The 26,393-nt window shown below is 33.0% G+C and overlaps 1 long non-coding RNA gene across 1 annotated transcript; it reads left to right on the forward strand.

Annotated features, from left to right (window-relative positions):
- Positions 1 to 5,524: 5,524 nt before the first annotated feature.
- Positions 5,525 to 25,206, forward strand: LOC134697298 (uncharacterized). The gene is made up of 5 exons (XR_010103096.1): positions 5,525 to 5,629; positions 5,874 to 5,951; positions 21,976 to 22,122; positions 23,118 to 23,211; positions 25,083 to 25,206. It is a non-coding gene; the product is annotated as an uncharacterized LOC134697298 (long non-coding RNA).
- Positions 25,207 to 26,393: the final 1,187 nt, after the last annotated feature.

The raw sequence follows: 26,393 nt of genomic DNA on the forward strand, positions 1-26,393 counted from the left end.
GTAGATACAGCTTTTCTAAAACTTTCACATATTTTTCTATAACACAATACATGACTCAACTGCGGCTGTATTTCTTTTGGTATTCTTCGGAGTGTGTTTGGATTTTTTTTCCGAAGAATTAATTCATCAGTTTTAGCCGCTATTTATAACTGTCCATTTTAATTATGTCATTCATGAATGCACTTGTTTTCGAATTTGCTAATATTTATGTATATTTTTAAATAAACAAGTATTTATTTGATGGAGAGGAAGAGAGATTGTTACATATATAGTTTTCAGAGAATATGGTAAGTCTACCTGTATTTGAATTTATTTGGATATCTGTCATATAATGAATCTACTCTTTTGCAAGTTATTCTACCTCAATATAAAACATTGATGAAGTAAACATTGTGAATGATAAGAGTGAGTATAAGATATTGCTGATATCAATTTAAGATTTTTATTTTATTTTCGTATTATGAAAACGAGACTTTAAAATGTTTCATATTATAATATTGAAATAGATTTTTTCATTTGGCAGATTACTTATTCATATCACCCTCTGTGTGATGCAAGACACATATTTAATGCCAGTAATGCATAACAGGTCACCACGATAAGAAAAATATAGATTCTTACACTGCAACAAGTGTATTACGATATTTCTCCACTCGAGACAGTTAAATTTTATTATTTAAAGCGTGAGGCTTGCCGAGCCCTTTAAATAATAAAATTTAACTGTCGAGAGTGGAGAAATATCGTAATACACGAGTTATAGTGTCGGAATCTGTTTCTCTAATGCTTTTTATCGTTCTTTTTCAAAGATTTTCAGGAAATTGTGCTCTTTATATGCGACGTCATCAGGCAAGGTCGCCTTTTTTCATGACGTCACAATAGGAAAATTGAGAAGAAAACAAAACAATTTGACGTCATAATCAAATTTCGACTAATCATTTGCCGAGAACAGATTTTTCACTAGTGAGGAGAAATATTTTTCTCACACCGGACAGGAAATATGAAAATAGCACAAAAATTAGAGAAAAATGCTTTAATTATTCTTGGAGCTCGAGTTAGATTAAAACCTCGAATGAAATATTAGAATAAATATTTTTAAACTATCCTTTTTCTTTTAATACTAGTGGAATAAAGTAATCTTAAGTTGGTGATTTTCAGTTTTTCACTTACTAATAAAGGTTAACAGATTCATTAGTGCATTTTATCTTATCGGTAATCAGTTGGTTAAACTACACGAAATATTAAATTTTGTGTCAGTTTGATCATGCATTCCACGGTTGATATCAACAACACAAGCACCACTGATTTCAACTAGGACAGTGTTTCAATCGACCGGGACTGATGTTGACGCAATTATATGATGAAAGAACGACAGTAAGATAACCTTGCATGTTACGATTAAATGAAGATAAGACATAAATTGTATGCGTTTTAAGCGATGTTATGGATTTATAGTGTCAGGAAATCTTAAAGCGAAAAAAAAAAGAAGAAATCAATGGAGGTATATGATAATCAGTCTTAAAATTATGACAAAATCCATGTAAGTCAACTTTTAATGATTTTGCTGATGATTGAATTAGTGACAGTTAATCATATATCTTATTTTTCTAAGCTTGCAGTTTTGTCTATTGTTATCCATTCATTTGATGTGTTTGGGCTATTAATTTTGACTTTTGACTACGGACTTTCCTCGGAGCTTAGTTTTTTTAAGATTTTAATTTTTGCTTTTTGACGACCATGTCTTTCAGGAACTAGATTTAAATTGATTCTTCATGATTAAAAAGTAGTTTTGATAGTTTTTGATAACTAACATTGTTAATTGCATTACATGTCTATCACTTTTCTTTGTTTGACGAGTCTGATTACCGGTATGAAAAAATTAATCTATTCGCAACTGCTTACTATTCGTCAAACTGTTGTAATATTTACTCAATTATCCTGCACTAGTTAAAGTATTTAGATGCATTTTTGGCAGTACTACAACCTATAATAACGAGGTATCACCAACAGAAATGTGCACATTTGTCAATGCTTCAGTACAAAAAGAATTTGAATGTTTAGTTTATTCAAGTGTTTAATCAATATTGTATATATAAGTGTACTAAATCTGAGAAGCAATCGGCTCACATGATTAATCTAAGACTAATTGACGATTTTGTTATGTCCTATGCAACTGTGATGTTGAAAAAAGTGTAATCATCTCTGCACCTACACATTTTCATCTCAAGCTCATGCTGAAACACATCGTGCCATGCATAGTGCAAAAGGTAACATATGTTAAAATTAAAACTTAAAAACTAATGAAATGAAAATTATGATACGCGGAAATTCAGGAGAGTATTTATGACTGCAGATTTTACAGAGTGAGCAGTGTGTCAAAGAATGTGTTAAGAATTATATGGAATGTTATGTAGGTTGGTGATACAGATCTACTTGTCACTATTCCATAATGCATCACGTAGGTTCAAGCGGCGGTTGAAAAGGTATTGGAATAAAATAAGAGTTGCCGACTATAGCAGATATAGCTGAAATTACAATCTATAAATTCGTCTCGAGACTTTATATAATCCTCACTATCAATTTGTCGGATCATTGACTTTTGATACCAGAACTAATATTTCAAGAGTAGAACATACCTGGGATATGCATTTTTGCATTATTTTCCTTTTTTTTTTTTTTATCTTATATATATAAGTACCATTATGATAATCCTTTTGTTATTGTGGGGTAATTATTTAGGCCTGTGACAGCACCATCTGAGTTTTGATAATTCCTTGCATGAATTCATCCAAATTGTATATAGTGTTTACCGTCGTTGCTTTCCAGCAAACTACTCTATTGACTTTTCTAACCTCATATACCATTGACGGCAGAAGTATCCCTTACTGTGTTTTATTGTCAATTGGCAGTCGTTGATTTGTCCCCTTACATTAAATGATCCTTTTTGCCATGCTCAACAAAAAATATTTCCGACATGGATGACACTCGAATTGGATGTAGTAAATAGTCATTTGTATAATAAAACTTCAAGATTATAAAAAAACGTTTTTTTTTTGTTTTTTTCTAAAGTGAACATTGATTGGTAAAATATTTCTCAGTGTGTTTGGATTTGTGTGTTAGCTTTTTGGTCATGAATGTTTGTCTCTAATATTTAATTTACTGTGCATTTGTATTTTCAGATATCGCAGATCAAATTTATTCGTTCATTGTGTAATCATACGTTTTTTGATTGAGTTAAGTCTGCCAATTGAACTTTTATTGTATGTTTTTCTATGTTGTGATGTTATGCTATTGTTTCAGAAAAAGGGAGAAGGTTTGGATCCATTAAAACGTTTAATCCCGCTGCAAATGTTTGCACCTGTCCTAAGTCAGGAATCTGATGTACAGTAGTTGTCGTTTGTTTATGTAATATATACGTGTTTCTCGTTTCTCGTTTTGTTTATATAGATTAGACCGTTGGTTTTCCCGTTTGAATGGTTTTACACTAGTAATTTTGGGGCCCTTTATAGCTTGTTGTTCGGTGTGAGCCAAGGCTCCGTGTTGAAGGCCGTACTTTAACCTATAATGGTTTACTTTTTAAATTGTTATTTGGATGGAGAGTTGTCTCATTGGCACTCACACCACATCTTCCCATATCTATTTGTTATACTTAAGTTTGTGTTGATGGCATAAAGTGCATTTGGAATCAACTACACAGAACCAGTAAAAAACCGGCCCATGGTCTAATCCGAACTATTCCGACTTAAAATAAGAATGAAAAAAATCTAGAATTTGCAATTGTTTATATATGTATGATGAACATTAATTAGAAAACAAAATAAGCTAAAATTATTGAAAGGTGATGGAGCTCCTTCTTTAAGATATTTCAATCTTAAAAATGGCAGGAAATGGCAGAGTTTTACCTAATATTACATTTGTATTATTTTGGTATTTTGGTCCCAAATCCAAAGAAAAAATGTAAAAAATCTGCTTAAATATTTTGAATTGACATTTTATTAGCTATTGAAGACTTATTACATATAATAAGAAAAATTTGCGTAATGGGACAAAATATTTTACATTGTATTAAAGGAGTTCGAAGATCTGACACGAGTGCCTAAATTTCACCTACGTACATCCTTTACGTTACTCAATTCACGTCATACGTTCTTAACACCACGTTGAACAATTGAAGCATGTCCATCAAATGACAATCAGCTTGAAAACCTGTCGGTTTAGTGAAACTTTTTAGCTAACGACGTTTTTCCTTTATATTAGTATCGATCTGAAGGATTAAACCTTTTTCGAATGATTTTTATAGTTTGTTCTTTTGTTGTGCTGTAACACCACAGTCTTATGTTATGGGGAGAGATGTACGCTGACAAACCTTTTTAATCCCGCCATACTCATTATGTGCATGTCTCAATTCAAGAGCCTATAATTTAATCTGTCAGATCTATTTTCGTTTACTGTTGTTTTGTTATGAAATACGCCGTTTCTTTTCTCAATTGATTCTTCATCTGACCTCATAATATACATTCCTCGTAACGTAAAGATAGGCGTGAAATATCTAATGGAGAATTAGAGAGAATAGCCATTCTGCTATTATAGTAAAAAAAACAAGTGAATTATCCTAAACTGACGATTAAGAATATGTTTTCATTTAAAAAAGATATGCTTACTTATGCTGAACACGTTTAATATCATTTTGGGACATTCAAACGTATAATTTGAAAATAGTCTGACAATGCCATTCCATGCCAAACATTAAGACCAAAAGAAAAAAAAAACAAGGTTACTAAACACAACATATCAATCTTTAAAATAACAACACTTGATCTCATGTCCTTCGAAAAGTTAAACTGATAATGTTTAACACGTGGTATCCTTTACCGTAATTGACATGTTTGAAATAAATGCATGTGGCTTTGATAAATAACTTTACAAAAATATGAAATAAGCAACTATTAATTATCCACTTGGCAGTAATATGATTTGTATAGTAAAGAGGGATGTGATTTTCTCACGGACTTCGTTATAAAGGTGACATCTCAAAATTATCTAGTTTTATCATACAGGGAGATCTTACTCCTTATAAAAACAATTATAGTATGAATAAGCAATGTTAAACATGTGTGGATATTATATAATTGAACGACAATCTGGATATAATTGATTAATTAGAAATAATATTACTGGGTTATATGACAAAGACAGAATTTTGTAAAATAATTTTTCTATTTATCATATTAAAGCATTTAATTATATTCTAAAATTGACAAATACTTCAACCAAAGATCATCTAAGTTTTGTCACTTTAAAAACTCTTACATATTACTAGTAATAATCTTAAATCTCATTATAAAACAACCTTCGTAATTTATTTGACATTTCGAAAAAGTTACACATGTACCAGCGGACGTCTTTGTTTACCTTTCGATAGGCAGATACTCCCGTAAACACGGTTTGGCTTTGATTCACAGTCTCTCAGCGGAATGTGTTGCTAAGATACAGACATGCAATGTTTATTTTGAAGACATGAGCTTGTGATAATCAATTAATAAATATACATGTAGTACAAACAGTGTCTCTATTAGACAATTGCTGTACAACAGAGGGACTGCCTTAGTTAAACCGAAAAGTAAATATAAAGGTAAAGAATAGGAAGAAAAGAATAGAGAATAAGTTGGTGCTTAACCTTCAATCACATAAATAATTCAACAATAAAACGGTCGTAAAAAAAATAAATATATAAACCAAAATGAAATTCGTCAGGTTAATCTTCAATGGCTGAGAAATTGATATGATTTGTTTTCATAATGCGATACTTAAAAATTCTATTATACACTTGTATTTATAATTGTCTTAACTTTTATCATGTTGTCATTTTTTTTCAGTCGTCTACTCTGATTTTTATATGCTATAACACTTTAATTCGGGAGTTACTTCGGTGTATCCCGTTTGGTTGATTTATGGTAAGAACAATTATTTATTTTGTGTTAATAATTAGTCGTCTGTCGTATTTTATCTGATAGTCGACTTTTTTTATGCACCAAGAACCAATAATTAACGTGACCTGTTTACAATTAGAGTGTGCACCATTGTGTACCATACGAATATACACCGGAAACTGGAAATCACTTCAGGAGAAGCAGCGAGACATAATTTAAAGTAAGGATAGACTTTCCCCCTAATTTAAACCCTTTTTGTCGATATGTTGGAGTTTGAAAAGCTTATACCATTATCTTTTATCTACTTTATGTATATCTTATGCAAGGCAATACCATACAAAGACAAGATTTGAGTAAATGTATATACTTATAACAAGTCCACATGATACCTGAAACATTTAAAGTCATTAAATATTTCAGTACAGAGAAACACACAAATATTCGAGGTGATTTACGGAAACTGCCGATGGTCATGCAACCCGATATAATCATGAGTTTATTGATAAATAGATAGCGAACTCGTGCAATTGGATTTCTTTATGTTCGTTATATTTCATATTATCAGATAAACATATCTGTTAATCATTATTTGTACCTTTACCAAAATGTTTCCTTCAAAAACGAGTGGTGAATGAAAAGAATAACGTCATATTCTCATATATTTAGTAATGAAGAGTGAAATATTAGTTGATATCTGACCTGCGGAAGACGGGAGAAATCAACCTTAACATATTAAGGTAGCAATTGAAAAATCTTTGTATTTTGTAAAATTCAAAACTTTTTACTTGTTTTATACTGTTGGCATAGAAACTTAAAGCTGCATACATAAGACCATCATTTATGAGGTTAAATATAATTATGGTTTAAATGAAAGATATTACCGTATTGTTATAAGACGTGTCACGGTACTTATCTATCCAAATTCATGTTTTTGGTTCTGATGTTATATTTGTTATTTTCATAGAATTTTGTCTAATGCTTAGTCCGTTTCTGTGTGTGTTTCATTTTAATGTTGTGTCGTTGTTCTCCTTGTAAATTAAATTCGTTTCCCTCAGTTTTAGTTTGTTACCCCAATTTTGTTTTTGTTCATGGATTTATGAGTTTTGAATAGCGGTATACTACTGCTGCCTTTATTCATTTGGTGCCCATTCTCTGCAAATCATTGGTATCCAATTTACGGTGGCGACAAAACATATTGATAATTTGAATTAAGGTAGCACAATACAAAGTTTTTTTTACTTCCAATCACTAACCTTTGAAATGCTGTAACTTTCTTATGAATGCATAGAAAGATAATAAAAGAGGTATATATAGATAGATAAAAGATTAATCTTTTAAATGAATGCAATATTGTAATAATAAAATCATTATGTAATCAATTATTATGTAATTAGCGACAAAATCTGGGTAAGTTCACTCGAATGAATTTAGCTCTATCATCTCTTTAACTATACAGAATATTTTAACGAAATTTTAATCAACGCATCATGGGCCTCAAAATGATGTCTCAGATTGTCTCTATGGTGTTCCATTCTCTCATACATCTCTAATGAGTATAAACATCCTTACCACATAAATTAACAGTTTTGCAATCACTTATGTTGAGTTTTAAGGACCTACCAGAACTACAATAAATCTGATCAGGTTAGAAAACATTTACAATTTTTTAACTGAATTCGGTATTACAATGTGTAAATGGGCGTCAAGTTGGTTACCTATTCCCTATTCCCTATTCGTTACCTATTCCCTATTCCCTATTCGTTGCCTATTCGTTACCTATTCCCTATTCCCTATTCGTTGCCTATTCGTTACCTATTCCCTATTCCCTATTCGTTGCCTATTTGTTACCTATTCCCTATTCCCTATTCGTTGCCTATTCGTTACCTTTTCGTTACCTATTCGTTGCCTATTCGTTACCTATTCCCTATTCCCTATTCGTTGCCTATTCGTTACCTATTCCCTGTTTCCTATTCGTTACCTATTCCCTATTCCCTATTCCCTATTCGTTGCCTATTCGTTACCTATTCCCTATTCCCTATTCGTTGCCTATTCGTTACCTATTCCCTATTCGTAACCTATTCGTTACCTATTCCCTATTCCCTATTCGTTACCTATTCGTTACTCATTTGATTTTTAATATCCTTCCCCCTTTTTAATTATGGCATGGAATAGTTTAATATGGCTGCCGTTACCATGGAAACGGCACAATTGTGAAAAAAAATAGTTTTTGGTTTTTGGTGAACTATTTGGATATGCTTCAACTCAGAATCATCATCTTTTAAAACAATGTAGGTGCCCACTATATACAGGTGTTGGATGATTTTGGCGATCATTGGAACTACTAAGTTGCCATGGAAACTACACCAAAATTTTCAAAATTCTCAAAATGCTCAAAACTTCATGACACTTCACAGTAATGATGAACAACATTGGTAGATGTGGCATTTGAAGTTGGAATTTCCAAAATAGGTCTTGGTACCATGGAAACAATGCAAAAAGGTCAAAAATTTCAAAAATAAGAATTTGAGTAAACTAGATGAAACTTTACAGGAATGGTAACTGGCATAGGCAGAGTTGGATTTGGAAGTTAGAATTTTCAAAATGGCCACCGTAACCATGGAAACAGCAAAAAAAATAATAATTTCAAAATCTTCATACTTAATGAAACTTTGCAAAGATGTTACTAGACATCTGTAGATGCTCTCTTTGACTTTGGAATTGTCAAAATGTCTGCCGCTCACCTGGTAATAGGGGGAAGGGTGCCATCCGTTATTGCTAGCAATTACAAATCTAGTTGTTAATACTCTTACATATGGTAATAGTTCTAAATTTGTTGAGGGTCTTTTTATGACCTATTTATATGTGTTTGTGCTCAACCGATCCTTTTACTTCATATTCGATACGCATTTGTTCCTTACCTTTTTTTTTATACGTTCTACCTTTTAACTGCTTTATATCCGTATGTTTGAAGATGGATCTTGGTTCGACGGGATGAAATCACCGTGTTAGCGCTTGCATAAAAAAGAAGATGTGGTATGATTGCCAATGAGACAACACTCCACATTAGACCAAAATGACACAGAAATTATCAACTATAGTTTACTGTACGGCCTTCAACAATGAGCATAGCCCAAACCGTGTAGTCACCTATAAAAGGCCCAGACATGACAACCTCATACAATTCAAACAACAAAACTGACGGCCGTATTTCATATACAAAAAAATAAACGGAAATATATAACACAAAAACAAACGATAACTACTTAATTGCAGGCTCTTGTCTAGGGACAGGCACATACTAACATAATGTGGTGGAGTTAAACATGTAAGCAGGGTGTACATCGTTTCGGAGCATGCTATTACCTTATTTAATTCGTTCCATCACTCGCTTATAATTCGCGTATAATACGAGTATCTTACGTTGCACCTTTTAAAACATCATTTTCAATTGTTTTGTTGTCTCTGGTGGAAGATTTGGGCTCTTAGAGGTGATATAACTCTATAAGTGCATTTGTATCCGTTCCAGCGCTCGGTTAATACCCTTTTAAATATTTGTTACTTATTCGCTTTTAAAAAGTTTGTTGTACGTTGCACCTTTAAGAAAAGGATTTTCAATTGTGTTCATATCTCTGGTGGTAATAATGTGTTCTTATTGATGAAATACCCCTATTAGCGCGTATGTACCCGTTCCAGCGCTCAGATAATACCCTGTTACTTATTCGTTCTTTATTTGCATTTAATGCACGAGGTATACGTTGCACCTTGAAATAAATCGTATTTTAATTGTGTTCATGTCTCTGGTGGTGACAATGTGTTCTTAGAGATGAAATGACCCTATTAGAGCGCATGAACCTGTTCCAGTGCTCGGTTAATACCCTGTTACCTATTCGTTACCTATTCGTTACCTATTCACTTATAATACGTTTGTTGTACGTTGCACCTTTTCGAAAAGGATTTTTAATTCTCCATGTCTTTTGTGGTAACAATGTGTTCTTAGAGATAAAATTACCCTATTAGCGCGCATGTACCCGTTCCAGCGCTCAGTATGTAAATACTCTGTTACCTATTCGTTACCTATTCGTTACCTATTCACTTATAATACGTTTGTTGTACGTTGCACCTTTTAGAAAAGGATTTTCAATTGTGTCCGTGTCTCTGGTGGTAACAATGTGTTCTTAGAGATAAAATGACCCTGTTAGCGCGTATGCACCCGTTCAAGTGCTCGGTTAATACCCTGTTACCAATTCGTTACCTATTCGTTACTTATTCGCTTTTAATACGTTTGTTGTACGTTGCATGTTTTAGAAAAGAATTTTCAACTAAGTTCATATCTCTGGTGGTAATAATGTGTTCTTATAGATGAAATACCCCTATTAGCGCATATGTACTCGTTCAAGCGCTCGGATAATACCCTGTTACTTATTCGTTCCTTATTTGCTTTTAATGCACGAGGTATACTTTGCACCTTGAAATAAATCGTTTTTTAATTGCGTTCATGTCTCTGGTGGTAACAATGTGTTCTTAGAGATGAAATGACCCTATTAGAGCGCATGTACCCGTTCCAGCGCTCGGTAAATATCCTGTTACCTATTCGTTACCTATTCGTTACCCATTCACTTATAATACGTTTGTTGTACGTTGCATATTTTAGATCACCCCTAGTTTTTGATGGGGTTCTTGTTGTTTATTCTTTAGTTTTCTATGTTGTGTCATGTGTACTATTGTTTTTCTGTTTGTTTTTTTCATTTTTAGCCATGGCGTTGTCAGTTTGTTTTAGATTTACGAGTTTGACTGTCCCTTTGGTATCTTTCGTCCCTCTTTTAGAAAAGGATTTTTAATTGTCTCCATGTCTCTTGTGGTAACAATGTGTTCTTAGTAATGAAATTACCCTTTTAGCGCGCATGTACCCGTTCCAGCGCTTGGTAAATACCCTGTTACCTATTCGTTACCTTTTCGTTACCTATTCACTTATAACACGTTTGTTGTTCGTTGCACCTTTTAGAAAAGTATTTTCAATTGTGTCCGTGTCTCTGGTGGTAACAATGTGTTCTTAGAGATGAAATGACACTATTAGCGCGCATGTACCCGTTCCAGCGCTCAGTAAATACCCTGTTACCTATTCGTTACCTATTCACTTATAATACGTTTGTTGTACGTTGCACATTTTAGAAAAGGATTTTCAATTGTGTTCATGTCTCTGTTGGTATCAATGTGTTCTTAGAGATGAAATGACCCCATTATTGCGCATGCACCTGTTCCAGACCTCGGTTAATACCTGTTACTTATTCACTTATAATACTCTTGTTGTACGTTGCACCTTTAAAAAAAGGTTGTTGAATAGTATCCGTGTCTCTTGTGGTAACAATGTGTTCTTAGAGATGAAATGACCCTATTAGCGCACATACACCCTTTCCAGCGCTCGGTTAATACCCTGTTACCTATTCATTACCTATTCTTTACCTATTCACATATAATATGTTTGTTGTACGTTGCACCTTTTAGAAAAGGATTTTCAATTTTGTCCATGTCTCTTGTGGTAACAATGTGTTATAAGAGATGAAATTACCCTATTATCGCGCATTTACCCGTTCCAGCGCTCGGATAATACCCTGTTACCTATTCGTTACCTATTCGTTTATAATACGTTTGTTGTACGTTGCACCTTTTAGAAACGGGTTTTTAATTGTGTCCATGTCTCTGGTGTTAGAAATGTGTTCTTAGAGATGAAATACGACTATAAGCGCGCATGTACCCGTTCCATCGCTCGGATAATACCCTGTTACCTATTCGTTACCTATTCACTTATAATACGTTTGTTGTAGGTTGTCCCATTTTTGAAAGGATTTTTAATTGTCTCCATGTCTCTTGTGGTAACAATGTGTTCTTAGAGATGAAATTACCATATTAGCGCGCATGTACCCGTTCCAGCGCTCAGTAAATACCCTGTTACCTATTCGTAACCTATTTGTTACCTATTCACTTATAATACGTTTGTTGTACGTTGTACCATTTAGAAAAGGATTTTTAAATGTCTCCATGTCTCTTGTGGTAACAATGTGTTCTTAGAGATGAAATTAACATATAAGCGCGCATGTACCCGTTCCAGCGCTCAGTAAATACCCTGTTACCTATTCGTTACCTATTCGTTACCTATTCACTTATAATACGTTTGTTGTACGTTGCACATTTTAGAAAAGGATTTTCAATTGTGTTCATGTCTCTGTTGGTATCAATGTGCTCTTAGAGATGAAATGACCCTATTATTGCGCATGCACCTGTTCCAGACCTCGGTTAATACCTGTTACTTATTCACTTATAATACGTTTGTTGTACGTTGCACCTTTAAAAAAAGGTTGTTGAATTGTGTCCGTGTCTCTTGTGGTAACAATGTGTTCTTAGAGATGAAATGACCCTATTAGCGCACATGCACCCGTTCCAGCGCTCGGTTAATACCCTGTTACCTATTCATAACCTATTTTTTATCTATTCACATATAATATGTTTGTTGTACGTTGCACCTTTTAAAAAAGGATTTTCAATTTTGTCCATGTCTCTTGTGGTAACAATGTGTTATAAGAGATGAAATTACCCTATAATCGCGCATTTACCCGTTCCAGCGCTCGGATAATACCCTGTTACCTATTCGTTACCTATTCGCTTATAATACGTTTGTTGTACGTTGCACCTTTTAGAAACGGGTTTTTAATTGTGTCCATGTCTCTGGGGTTAGAAATGTGTTCTTAGAGATGAAATACGACTATAAGCGCGCATGTACCCGTTCCATCCCTCGGATAATACCCTGTTACCTATTTGTTACCTATTCACTTATAATACGTTTGTTGTAGGTTGTCCCATTTTTGAAAGGATTTTTAATTGTCTCCATGTCTCTTGTGGTAACAATGTGTTCTTAGAGATGAAATAACCATATTAGCGCGCATGTATCCGTTCCAGCGCTCAGTAAATACCCTGTTACCTATTCGCTACCTATTCGTTACCTATTCACTTATAATACGTTTGTTGTACGTTGTACCATTTTTGAAAGGATTTTTAAATGTCTCCATGTCTCTTGTGGTAACAATGTGTTCTTAGAGATGAAATTACCATATAAGCGCGCATGTACCCGTTCCAGCGCTCAGTAAATACCCTGTTACCTATTCGTTACCTATTCACTTATAATACGTTTGTTGTACGTTGCACATTTTAGAAAAGGATTTTCAATTGTGTTCATGTCTCTGTTGGTATCAATGTGTTCTTAGAGATGAAATGACCCTATTATTGCGCATGCACCTGTTCCAGACCTCGGTTAATACCTGTTACTTATTCACTTATAATACGTTTGTTGTACGTTGCACCTTTTAGAAACGGGTTTTTAATTATGTCCATGTCTCTGGTGTTAGAAATGTGTTCTTAGAGATGAAATACGACTATAAGCGCGCATTTACCCGTTCCATCGCTCGGATAATACCCTGTTACCTATTCGTTACCTATTCACTTATAATACGTTTGTTGTAGGTTGTCCCATTTTTGAAAGGATTTTTAATTGTCTCCATGTCTCTTGTGGTAACAATGTGTTCTTAGAGATGAAATTACCATATTAGCGCGCATGTACCCGTTCCAGCGCTCAGTAAATACCCTGTTACCTATTCGTTACCTATTCACTTATAATACGTTTGTTGTACGTTGTACCATTTAGAAAAGGATTTTTAAATGTCTCCATGTCTCTTGTGGTAACAATGTGTTCGTAAAGATGAAATTACCATATAAGCGCGCATGTACCCGTTCCAGCGCTCAGTAAATACCCTGTTACCTATTCGTTACCTATTCGTTACCTATTCGTTACCTATTCACTTATAATACGTTTGTTGTACGTTGCACATTTTAGAAAAGGATTTTCAATTGTGTTCATGTCTCTGTTGGTATCAATGTGTTCTTAGAGATGAAATGACCCTATTATTGCGCATGCACCTGTTCCAGACCTCGGTTAATACCTGTTACTTATTCACTTATAATACGTTTGTTGTACGTTGCACCTTTAAAAAAAGGTTGTTGAATTGTGTCCGTGTCTCTTGTGGTAACAATGTGTTCTAAGAGATGAAATGACCCTATTAGCGCACATGCACCCGTTCCAGCGCTCGGTTAATACCCTGTTACCTATTCATTACCTATTCTTTACCTATTCACATATAATATGTTTGTTGTACGTTGCACCTTTTAGAAAAGGATTTTCAATTTTGTCCATGTCTCTTGTGGTAACAATGTGTTATTAGAGATGAAATTACCCTATTATCGCGCATTTACCAGTTCCAGCGCTAGGTAAATAACCTGTTACCTATTCGTTTCCTATTCGTTACCTTATCACTGATAATACGTTTGTTAATAAGTAAAATTTCACTGTTGTCATGGTTTTTTTTATGTGTTTGACTGATATCCTCTTACCTTTTGATTTTATTTACTGATTTTTCATTTGTCAGAGTCAATATGATTGGACATAATGAAGTTTAAATAAAGAAAGATGATCTGGTTTTGTAAGCAATTAATAAAATTACTTTTACCAAGTCAGAAATAAAATATTTATCTATTCTTTAGGTATGTTTAAGCTTTTGATTTTTTTCATTTGATTATAGGGACATACCTTTTCAAATTTTCCTAGGAGTTCAGTTTTTATTGATTTTATCTCCTTGTATAAACTACTTATATTGCTTTAAAGTAGCTGTTCTTTTATGATACTGTAGAAACGAAGATAGAACAGGTTGCCTATCACTGTCTATCGGCTTTTAAATAAGTGACATATGTTATAACATATATGATGTATCAAACAAAAAACAGAGCTCTAATAGGATCATTTCATCTCTAAGAACACATTGTTACCACAAGAGATATGAACACAATTATAAAACGATTTATTTCAAGGTGCAACGTATACCTCGTGCATTAAAAACAAATAAGGAACGAATAAGTAACAGGGTATGATCCGAGCGCTGGAACGAGTACATATGCGCTTATAGCGGTATTTCATCTATAAGAACACATTATTGCCACCAGAGATATGAACTTAATTGAAAATTCTTTTCTAAAAGATGCAACGTACAGCAAACGTATTAAAAGCGAATAAGTAACGAATATGTCACGAATAAGTAACAGGGTATTAACCGAGCGCTGGAACGGGTACATGCGCGCTAATAGGGTAATTTCATCTCTAAGAACACATTGTTACCACCAGAGACACGGACACAATCGAAAATCCTTTTCTAAAAGGTGCAACGTACAACAAACGTATTAAAAGCGAATAAGTAACGAATAGGTAACGAATAGGTAACAGGGTATTAACCGAGCGCTGGAACGGGTACATGTGCTCTAATAGGATCATTTCATCTCTAAGAACACATTGTTACCACAAGAGACATGAACACAATTAAAAAACGATTTATTTCAAGGTGCAACGTATACCTCGTGAATTAAAAACAAATAAGGAACGAATAAGTAACAGGGTATTATCCGAGCGCTGGAACGAGTATATATGCGCTTATAGTGGTATTTCATCTATAAGAACACATTATTACCACCAGAGATATGAACTTAATTGAAAATTCTTTTCTAAACGATGCAACGTACAGCAAACGTATTAAAAGCGAATAAGTAACGAATAGGTAACGAATAAGTAACAGGGTATTAACCGAGCGCTGGAACGGGTACATGCGCGCTAATAGGGTAATTTCATCTCTTATAACACATTTCTAACACCAGAGACATGGACACAATTAAAAACCCGTTTCTAAAAGGTGCAACGTACAACAAACGTATTATCAGTGAATAGGTAACGAATAGGTAACAGGGTATTATCCGAGCCTGGAACGGGTACATACGCGCTTATAGTCGTATTTCATCTCTAAGAACACAATATTACCACCAGAGACATAGACATAATTAAAAATCCTTTTCTAAAAGGTGCAACGTACAACAAACGTATTATAAGCGAATAGGTAACGAATAGGTAACAGGGTATTAGAGGTTTCCAGATTTGCTACGTATCAAGTACGGTTGGTACGTAACACAACCGTTGGTGTTGTTTGTGAGAATTCATTTAATGCATGAGATAATTGTATGTATCATGATGAAAATAAAGAAACAAAATTGCAAATCAGTGATAAAAACCTTAATCTTTTATTTTATTACGATTTCTCTGCTTCTAGAAAACCTTGCACGTGATTTTATACGATAAAATTTATTTTGTGCACAAGAGAATGAATCAAACAGTCCTTACTGGAAATGAGTTGCCTCGACCTTTATATTCTAAAAATAGATTTGCGTTTCTGTATGGCTATGTTTTTGTTTTCTGTATATATTAAGAAAAGGATTAGAATATAGAATGTTTTCTAATACTCAAATATAAATTGGAATAATTAGAAATTACTTATTAATAATATCTTACTTGTACCTTACTGGCGTTTTTAATGACTACATAGACGGATCCAGGGGGAGGGGGCTTGGGGCCCGCCCCCCTTTCCGTGGCAAAAATTTGTTTGATTATATAGGGAATCATTGAAGCATGGATGGAGCGCCCCCCTTTTATGAAAAGTTCTGGATGCGTCACTAAACTAGTATACGTACTTATGGCAAAAATGAGTTCAAAATTGTGTTGATTTCTCATAAAAATATTTTTTTATTAATTAAGCTATCTTTTCGATCATTGGAGCAATATTTTTTTCATAAAACGCAACACACATTGTAAAACCATCGATCTATCTTTTTCCTTATATTTTGTCACTGAACTTTTTAATAAAATTGTTGATTATATTAATTACATAAAGAATAAATATAAATTTTATGACACTAACGAAAACCATTTTCTGAGTCGAAATATTTATCATCACGATGTTACTTCATCGTGTTCGCTTATTATTATTATGTCACTATATATTGTTATTACATTAATATTTGTAAATATTGTCGCGGGTAAAATTGTGCATTGCACGTGCCTGGGAGTAGTATAATATGATCTACGAGGGGTAATGTTAAACAAATATCCATCCAGTAATCCTTTTGTCGTACAGCATTGCCAAAAAAACTTCATACAACACAGCGTATTTTGTTCACTGATAACGGCAATAATTTGACGCTATATTTACACTTAGTCTATTGCAATATGAATATGTCTTTCTAACTCTTCGTAATGTTGTACGGAAAATACTATGTTGCTATATAATGTCTTTTGCACCATTTACAACTGATTTATGGACTTAAAATTAAGGATCATTTTCATCGGTTGGTAAATGTTTATATGTAATTTGTTCAGGTTTATATGTAATTTGTTCAAGTTTATATGTACTAGTATCATGAATACGATACTACTTAAAATAGTTAACTCCAGTTTTTCTGAGTTTTCTCTCTCGGCTTACTGCGAAAAAGATATATGAACAGTTGTGTTAATAAAAAGGGCATGTTTCTAAAATTTATAGAGCATATTGATTTTATGATGGTTTTTTTTATAAAGAAAAACTTTAAGCCCGACGGTAAAGATAATTGTCCAAAAAGGAAGGATGTCAAGTAAATACGATATCAGCCATATCTCTATGCATAATTGTTCAAATTGAAGATGTAAACGACCTTTTTTTTTATAATTTCTTTCCGGACGTCTGATTTTTTTTTATCTTTATTTAATTCTTCAACATATATATACAATATATATATTACATATTACACAAAATTATCACAAGGCCATGTTATTTAAAAGTATAATGACATACATAATCAGTACAATATTTAGAAATCAAAAGTGCCTTCGGTTTTTTTGTATTAATTTTTATAAAGTATGTCTCCCTGGACTTTTTTTTTTTTTTTTTTATCTTCATTCAATAACCATAGTCAAGGGTTTTAAACCTCATGCGTACAGACGGAACAACGATTTGGTTTTATATTAGTTTTGTCATTTTTCTTTTGTTATTAAGGTCAATTTAAATTGTTTAAATTCATTTTATTTGATCATGTTTTCTAAAAACTTACCAAAACTAATACAAAACTTTAACATTTTACAATGATACATAAAGTTATTACAAACAAAATTTATAAAGTTTTAAATTTGTTAAGTAATTTAGCTTCCTTGTATCTATGTAGTTTCACGGGGAAATAACTCTTAACTATAAACTTTGCGTACCAACGGTTACTTGCAACGGTTGCTTGAAAGCATAATCGAGTGCACACCCTGTTGTTTCCTACGAATAAAAGAAGAAACCACATGAAATTAGTCCCAAATTACAGCTCAAAATTCTCAAAACAGTTCTGCATATGATTCCTAAAACATGTGTTGATATAAAGTGTATGCATCAATAATTTTCAAAAGTTAAATGACGGCTCCCACTTCGTACTACGGTTGGTACGGTAGCAAATCTGGAAACCGAGTGCTGGAACGGGTACATGCGCGCTAATAGGGTAATTTCATCTCTTAGAACACATTTCTAACACCAGAGACATGGACATAATTAAAAATCCTTTTCTAAATGGTGCAACGTACAACAAACGTATTATAAGTGAATGGGTAACGAATAGGTAACGAATAGGTAACAGGATATTAACCGAGCGCTGGAACGGGTACATGTGCTCTAAAAGGGTCATTTCATCTCTAAGAACACATTGTTACCACCGGAGATATGAACACAATTAAAAAACGATTTATTTCAAGGTGCAACGTATACCTCGTGCATTAAAAGCAAATAAGGAACGAATAAGTAAAGGAATATTATCCGAGCGCTGGAACGAGTACATATGCGCTAATAGGGGTATTTCATCTATAAGAACACATTATTACCACCAGAGATACGAACGTAATTGAAAATTCTTTTCTAAAACATGCAACGTACAACATACGTATTAAAAGTGAATAAGTAACGAATAGGTAACGAATAGGTAACAGAGTATTTACTGAGCGCTGGAACGGGTAATTGTGCGCTTATAGGGTAATTTCATCTCTCAGAACACATTGTTACCACAAGAGACATGGAGACAATGAAAAATCCTTTTCGAAAAGGTGCAACGTACAACAAACGTATTACAAGTGAATAGGTAACGAATAGGTAACGAATAGGTAACAGGGTATTAAACGAGCACTGGAACGGGTTCATGCGCTCTAATAGGGTCATTTCATCTCTAAGAACACATTGTCACCACCAGAGATATGAACACAATTAAAAAACGATTTATTTCAAGGTGCAACGTATACCTCGTGCATTAAATGCAAATAAGGAACGAATAAGTAACAGGGTATTATCTGAGCGCTGGAAAGGGTATATACGCGCTAATAGGTGTATTTCATCAATAAGAACACATTATTACCACCAGAGATATGAACACAATTGAAAATCCTTTTCTTAAAGGTGCAACGTACAACAAACTTTTAAAAAGCGAATAAGTAACGAATATTTAACAGGGTATTATCCGAGCGCTGGAACGGATACAAATGCACTTATAGCGTTATATCACCTCTAAGAGCCCAAATCTTCCACCAGAGACAACAAAACAATTGAAAATGATGTTTTAAAAGGTGCAACGTAAGATACTCGAATTATAAGCGAATTATAAACGAGTGATGGAACGAATTAAACAAGGTAATAGCATGCTCCGAAACTATGTACACCCTGCTTACATATTTAACTATACCACATTATGTTAGTATGTGCCTGTCCCTAGACAAGAGCCTGCAATTAAGTAGTTATCGTTTGTTATTGTGTTATATATTTCCGTTTATTTTTTTGTATATGAAATACGGCCGTCAGTTTTGTTGTTTGAATTGTATGAGGTTGTCATGTCTGGGCCTTTTATAGGTGACTACACGGTTTGGGCTATGCTCATTGTTGAAGGCCGTACAGTAAACTATAGTTGATAATTTCTGTGTCATTTTGGTCTAATGTGGAGTGTTGTCTCATTGGCAATCATACCACATCTTCTTTACTATGCAAGCGCTAACACGGTGATTTCATCCCGTCGAACCAAGATCCATCTTCAAACATACGGACATAAAGCAGTTAAAAGGTAGAACGTATAAAAAACAAGTAAGGAACAAATGCGTATCGAACATGAAGTAAAGGGATCGGTTGAGCACAAACACATATAAACAGGTCATAAAAAGATCCTCAACAAATTTAGAACTATTACCATATGTAAGAGTATTAACAACTAGATTTGTAATTGCTAGCAATAACGGATGGCACCCTTCCCCCTATTACCAGGTGAGCGGCAGCCATTTTGACAATTACAAAGTCAAAGAGAGCATCTACAGATGTCTAGTAACATTTTTGCAAAGTTTCATTAAGTATGAAGATTTTTTTTTTTTTTTTTATGTATTTGCTGTTTCCATGGTTACGGTGGCCATTTTGAAAATTCTAACTTCAAAATCCAACTCTGCCTATGCCAGTTACCATTCCTGTAAAGTTTCATCCAGTTTACTCAAAATTCTTATTTTTGAAATTTTTGACCTTTTTGCATTGTTTCCATGGTAACAAGACCTATTTTGGAAATTCCAACTTCTAATGCCACATCTACCAATGTTGCTAATCATTACTGTGAAGTTTCATGAAGTTTTGAGCATTTTGAGAATTTTGAAAATTTTGATGTAGTTTCCATGGCAACTTAGTAGCTCAAATGATCGCCAAAATCATCCAACACCTGTATATAGTGGGCACCTACATTGTTTTAATGAAAAAAACTGATTTTTTTTCACAATTGTGCCGTTTCCATGGTAACGGCAGCCATATTAAACTATTCCATGCCATAATTAAAAAGGGGGAAGGATATTAAAAATCAAATAAGTAACGAATAGGTAACGAATAGGGAATAGGGAATAGGTAACGAATAGGTAACGAATAGGGAATAGGGAATAGGTAACGAATAGGCAACGAATAGGGAATAGGGAATAGGTAACGAATAGGCAACGAATAGGGAATATAGGTAACGAATAGGTAACGAATAGGGAATAGGGAATAGGTAACGAATAGGCAACGAATAGGGAATAGGGAATAGGTAACGAATAGGCAACGAATAGGGAATAGGGAATAGGTAACGAATAGGGAATAGGGAATAGGTAACCAACTTGACGCCCATAATGTGTAATAGTTTTACGCCGATATTGTCCCCTTTGTTTTTGTGCTCATATACGAATAAAAATTCATATAAATCATTTTCATAAAATCGTGAAAAGTTCTATAATTCCAATTTCATATATACATTGAGTATGTCCTTTTATACACTTTTCAACTAATTTTTACAGTTGTTGCACTATTTCATCCCTGTGCATTGTTAGTGTTAAAAGTAATGGTGTCGCCTTCAAACTAACTCAACCTGGCCACATTCTGTATGTCCCTGTACCATGTTAGGAGTTTGTATTTCAATGGCTTCCAATTTTTGCTTTGTAACAAATTTGTTTTTTGTTCATTTTTTGTACTTAAATTATGCCGATAGTTTTCTCATTTTAATTGTTTCACATTTGTCATTTTTGGGCCCTTAAAGTTGACTATGCATTATGTTAAAGAACATTATTGAATATTCTTATTGAAAACAAAACCGGGTCTTCTTGCTAGATTTATGACATTATTTTATAATCAATAAACTAATGTTGTCTCAATTACCGGCGGACCAATGTTTTAAATATATGATTACTTCTCATCTATGTTCGCTTTTTATATTAATTCCCTCTACGAACTACAATGCGACAATCCTGAAACGAATCATATTTAGCTATTAAATTGTCAGCATTTCGATAATTTTTCTCACTCTAGTTCTTTTCAAGCAATATACTGCTGTACTATTAGTTAAAATGCAATATATAATTTCGTATTTGAAAATTATTTTGTAGTTCTTTCATTTAGAAAAGTTTTAAAACGTGTGTTAATAACGGTTTGATAATCAAGTAGATTCACATTAAAGTTTGATATGTGTATTACTGTTTTTATTCTGGTTACATCAGATTTAAATGATACCTACTGTCATTTATGTTATTTAAATTTCTATTAAATCAAGATCATTTTAGGTTTTAATACAAGATAAACTATTATTTGTTTAGTGTACTTGGAAAGTACGAAGACTTCTGCGCAAAAGTTTATTTTTATCCTATGTGAAGAAGGAAGTTTATGCCATACCAACACTGAGAAGATGCCATGTTTGTTTGTCATTTGTCTAGCTGTTTTCACATTCATTATGCAAATTAAAGGTAAATTATTTTTTTGAAAAGCTACAACTTTTGGTATCATGTTTTAAATTCACTGAATCATGTTAAAAAACATACAACTTTCATAAGTCATAACTTAAATTTGATAAATCCTTTCAAAAGCGATTAGTATCTGTGTATCTTGGGTTTTGTCGTCGACTTTTTGTCGTGATTTGATGACTAAATGGACAGCTTTAAATTTACAGTGTACACCTTTCGCTGAACGGGTTATTACGCGTGTACACATCTATTGCTACATTGTAAAGATGAAAAAAACAAAAACATATCAATTTTTTACGCGGACAGTAAATCGTGTAAAAATTAATTCGTTAACTGTAAAATAAAATACACATAATTTGGAGCTTTTTTGAATGTCTACAGCAATGACTTAGCTATGACGACGTATTAGTTATATTATTGTATGAAACTCATATCATTGAGGACTACTGATGTATTAAGAATAACCTCTTAATCAGTTTTTCTGCAGTATAATTATTCTATGCAAAAAACAAAGATAAAGCCCTTATTTTACAATGATTGTAAAAAGTACACACCGTTTTGTTCGATATTAATGCAGAAGAAGCAGTATTTGTAATGATAAATATACATAGTATTTAACGTCCCCTCTAAATGGAAACAAAACAAAACCAACAAGTCTTGAAAACTCCAAATAACTTAAGATGTGAATATGTGATGTTTATTTTTTATTTGGACTATCCAATCACTCCCTTAGCAGATCTTTGGCTGAAGAAAAACGTTCAAACAAATAACACCGACATGCTAGTTTTTAGTAATTGCGTATCATCTATCAAACTTTTCCTAAAGATTGAATAAAAAAAGATAAAAGTATACCTTAATCAGACAAAAAGTAGACTGCACAGGTATCAATATGCATCTTGAAATCTGCACATAGACCTAAACAATAAAACAAGTGCATAACAATATGTCAAGCAATAAGGCATATCGATTCTCAAAATCATAGGATGAATCTTTTACAGAAAATCTAAATGCTACAATTCAACTGACAGCAACTCCTTACCTGCAGACATTTGTATCACATGACACGTATGGAACAACAAATTATCCAGATGGGTAAGTTTATGCAATAATAAATAAAAGCCTCTGGAGTTCAAATAACGGAAACATGTTTTAGATAAAGTCATCATAGATACTAGGATTGAAATATTGTATTTGCGCAAGACGTGCGTTTAGTTCACAAAAGACTCAGCAGTGACGCTCGAATCCAAATAAGTGAGAAAGGCAAAATAAATTACGAATTTGAAAAACATCGAGGACCAACCATTCCTGCAGGATTTGCCAAATACAGCTAAGGTAGTAGTAAAAAGGTATATTTCGAAATATTTTGCAAATCACACAATATAATTTCTCTAGAGAAAACAACCACTGTCGCTTAAACTTGGTCTTGGTTTAATATGATATTATTGCTTGACTTACAAAAACGTTGACAATCACCCTTATATGATTGGCCAATCACTATACAAACATGAATCACATATAAATAATCGCGATACAATTTGCAGATTTTCGGATTATTTGGGTTTTACAATTTCGTACTTCTTTTTATTCTTTTTTTCCTTATTTCTTTTTTTTTCTTTTTTTGTATTGTTTTTGGGTATAAATTTACGTAATATTTATCTTTCTGTATCACCTTCTTTGTAAAAAAACACTCTGATTTAAACAAAAACATGCTTAACATGCTTATAGAGACATTTATCGCGCTGATTGATTTCTTGATTGACAACATATTTGTTACGTTTACGTGTATTGTTAACAACCAATCGGTATTTCCATGGGAACAAAGTGTGTCACTCTTCTTGCTGACTTGTTCTTGAATTCATATGAGGCTGAACTCATACAGGAACTTCTTAGAAAGAAAGAAAAGAAGTTATCAATATCTCTCAACTTTACATTCCACTAAATAGATGTTGTTCTCTCTTTAAATAATACTAAATTTCGTGACATTGTTAAACACATCTTTCACATCAAAAATGAGATGAGCTGCGTCTGGCTCATATTTTGACTTTTATCTGAACATTTACAATGGGGGTCGGTTGAAAATGAAAAAAAAAATATGATTGCATGTCCAATTGTTAAACAATTAGTTTCTATGAAGCAACATCCCAGCAGCAAGTGCATACGGAGTATATGTTTCCCAGTTGATACGACATTTCAAAGCTTGCATTTACCATCATGTTTTCCTTGATACTGGGTTGATGCTCACAATGAATCTATAAAATCAAGTATTCCAAGTGGTGATGTTTGAATAATTTCTACAATTCCGTCTCAAATATGACCTTCCAAATTGGACTAATTTCTGATTTGTACTATCATGAGGAACATGACGGTTGGCATATGATTATCAGGGCCTTGGAGGCCTTACAGGAGCATATGAGATCACTCCGAGTTTTCGGGGGTCGTGTTGCTATTTGTTTTGTATTCTAACATGTTGGCTTTCTTGTATAAGTGTGTATGTTTGTCATGTTTCTTTTGTAAGCCATGGTGTTGTCAGTTTTTTTTTTCGATTTATGAGTTTGAATGTCTCTCAGGTAGTTTTTTTAATCTTTTTTAATCAATATAATTTAAATATTTATATTAACTTCTCTGTGCCTATGTTAATTTGCTTGAGATAATAATGTTTCTATTTATCTTTTATTTTGCCTTGGTACTGTTTTGATTCGACGGCCACTTATAGATCTCGAATACCAAATCATAAACTGTGTATTCATTGCGTCATATCAAGGATGAACATTTTTGTCGTAACAAAAGCAGATTATTCTAAGTATTTTATTGCAGGTGATAATATACCGAATTCCGAATATCTTGGATGTAAAATGATCTCAAAGAAGGATGTGATTAGAGTTTATTCAATATCAATGGTAGCTAGTTGTTGAATGTTTGTATATTAGAGTCTAAAGTATATGTATGTTTTTATTTTGTTTTAGAAATTTTACCCGCAACTGGTTGATAACTGGACAAATTAATAATTACACAATAACAATAGAGTTCATGACATGTACCTTGGAAACGGGTAATAATAAAGGAGTTTGTATAGATGACAATGTGTATATCTATGATGGTATGTATTAGTTTTCCCTTTCTGCTGAAAGGTCACCCATCTTTATTGTTGTTGGGTTGTTATTTTTTTGGGGTGCCTTTTATTTCTCTTATTGTCTAGTAAATGACATAGTCATTTTAAATTTTTAGTTATCTTAAAAGATTCTACACATTATAAGTCTTTATAATATATTTTTTTTCAGTATCTTTTCGATAGTACATTCAATATCGCACAGTTAATCCAATACTGTTCTGTACTTTTTCATACAATTCATTATATTGTTGTGCTGTAAAAATATACTAAAAGTACAAAACGGTCTGAATACAAACCAAACAATCTAGACTGAACAGGTCTTAACGATTTTCTGCTCAGTGTTTTACAAGTTGTTTTGCAGACTAAATGGGTGTTGAAGTTCAAAATTGGTTTCTCAGCCATTTTTTTATAATGGGAAATGAATCCAAATCAAATCTATAGAGGTCGGAACAAGAGTATTATTTTTATATAGTTTATTAGAGAAAACTCAGCCGCAGAAGACTGCGTAACAGGAGTATTTTTATATACACAATATTAATTACAAAATAGTTCATAATACAATCAGAACACATTTTTAAATTATACATCTTCAGAAATCAGTTTGTTTTTATTACAGTTTTAAATTAGACAAGCATTTTTCTACCTTTTGAATAAAAATTGACAGCCTAGACAGCACATTACTATTACTATATTTAAGAATGCCAAGTACTTTTTTTCATTTGGATATTTTAGATTATATGGAGGTATGAACTTCCCCCTTAAATCCTTTACTTTACAGTTGGTACATTTACATATATAGTGGTATACATCCCCAAGACCAGCTTTACAGAGAGGACAAATCCTCTCATTTCGTGGTACATTTATCAATCTTCCTGTTTCGATGGGAAACTTTGTATTACATACTCTTAATTTACATTTGTTTACTCTATGACCCCGCCTTAATTTTAACAGATATGGTTCCAAGCAAATCTCTTCGTTCAAATGTAGATACAATTCCCCCCTTGATGATTTGTTTATATCTGAGAACCATTTTTGAATAAACTGGTCCTGGAGACGCTGCCTTACATTAATTGTAATATAATTATAATCAACTTGCTCCGGAAAATTATATAGTTCACAAAAGCAACAGTCATTAAACACAGATTTTACATAGTTAAACCACTTA

Source organism: Mytilus trossulus, chromosome 14 (assembly GCF_036588685.1).
Source record: "Mytilus trossulus isolate FHL-02 chromosome 14, PNRI_Mtr1.1.1.hap1, whole genome shotgun sequence".
Lineage (NCBI taxonomy): Eukaryota > Metazoa > Mollusca > Bivalvia > Mytilida > Mytilidae > Mytilus > Mytilus trossulus.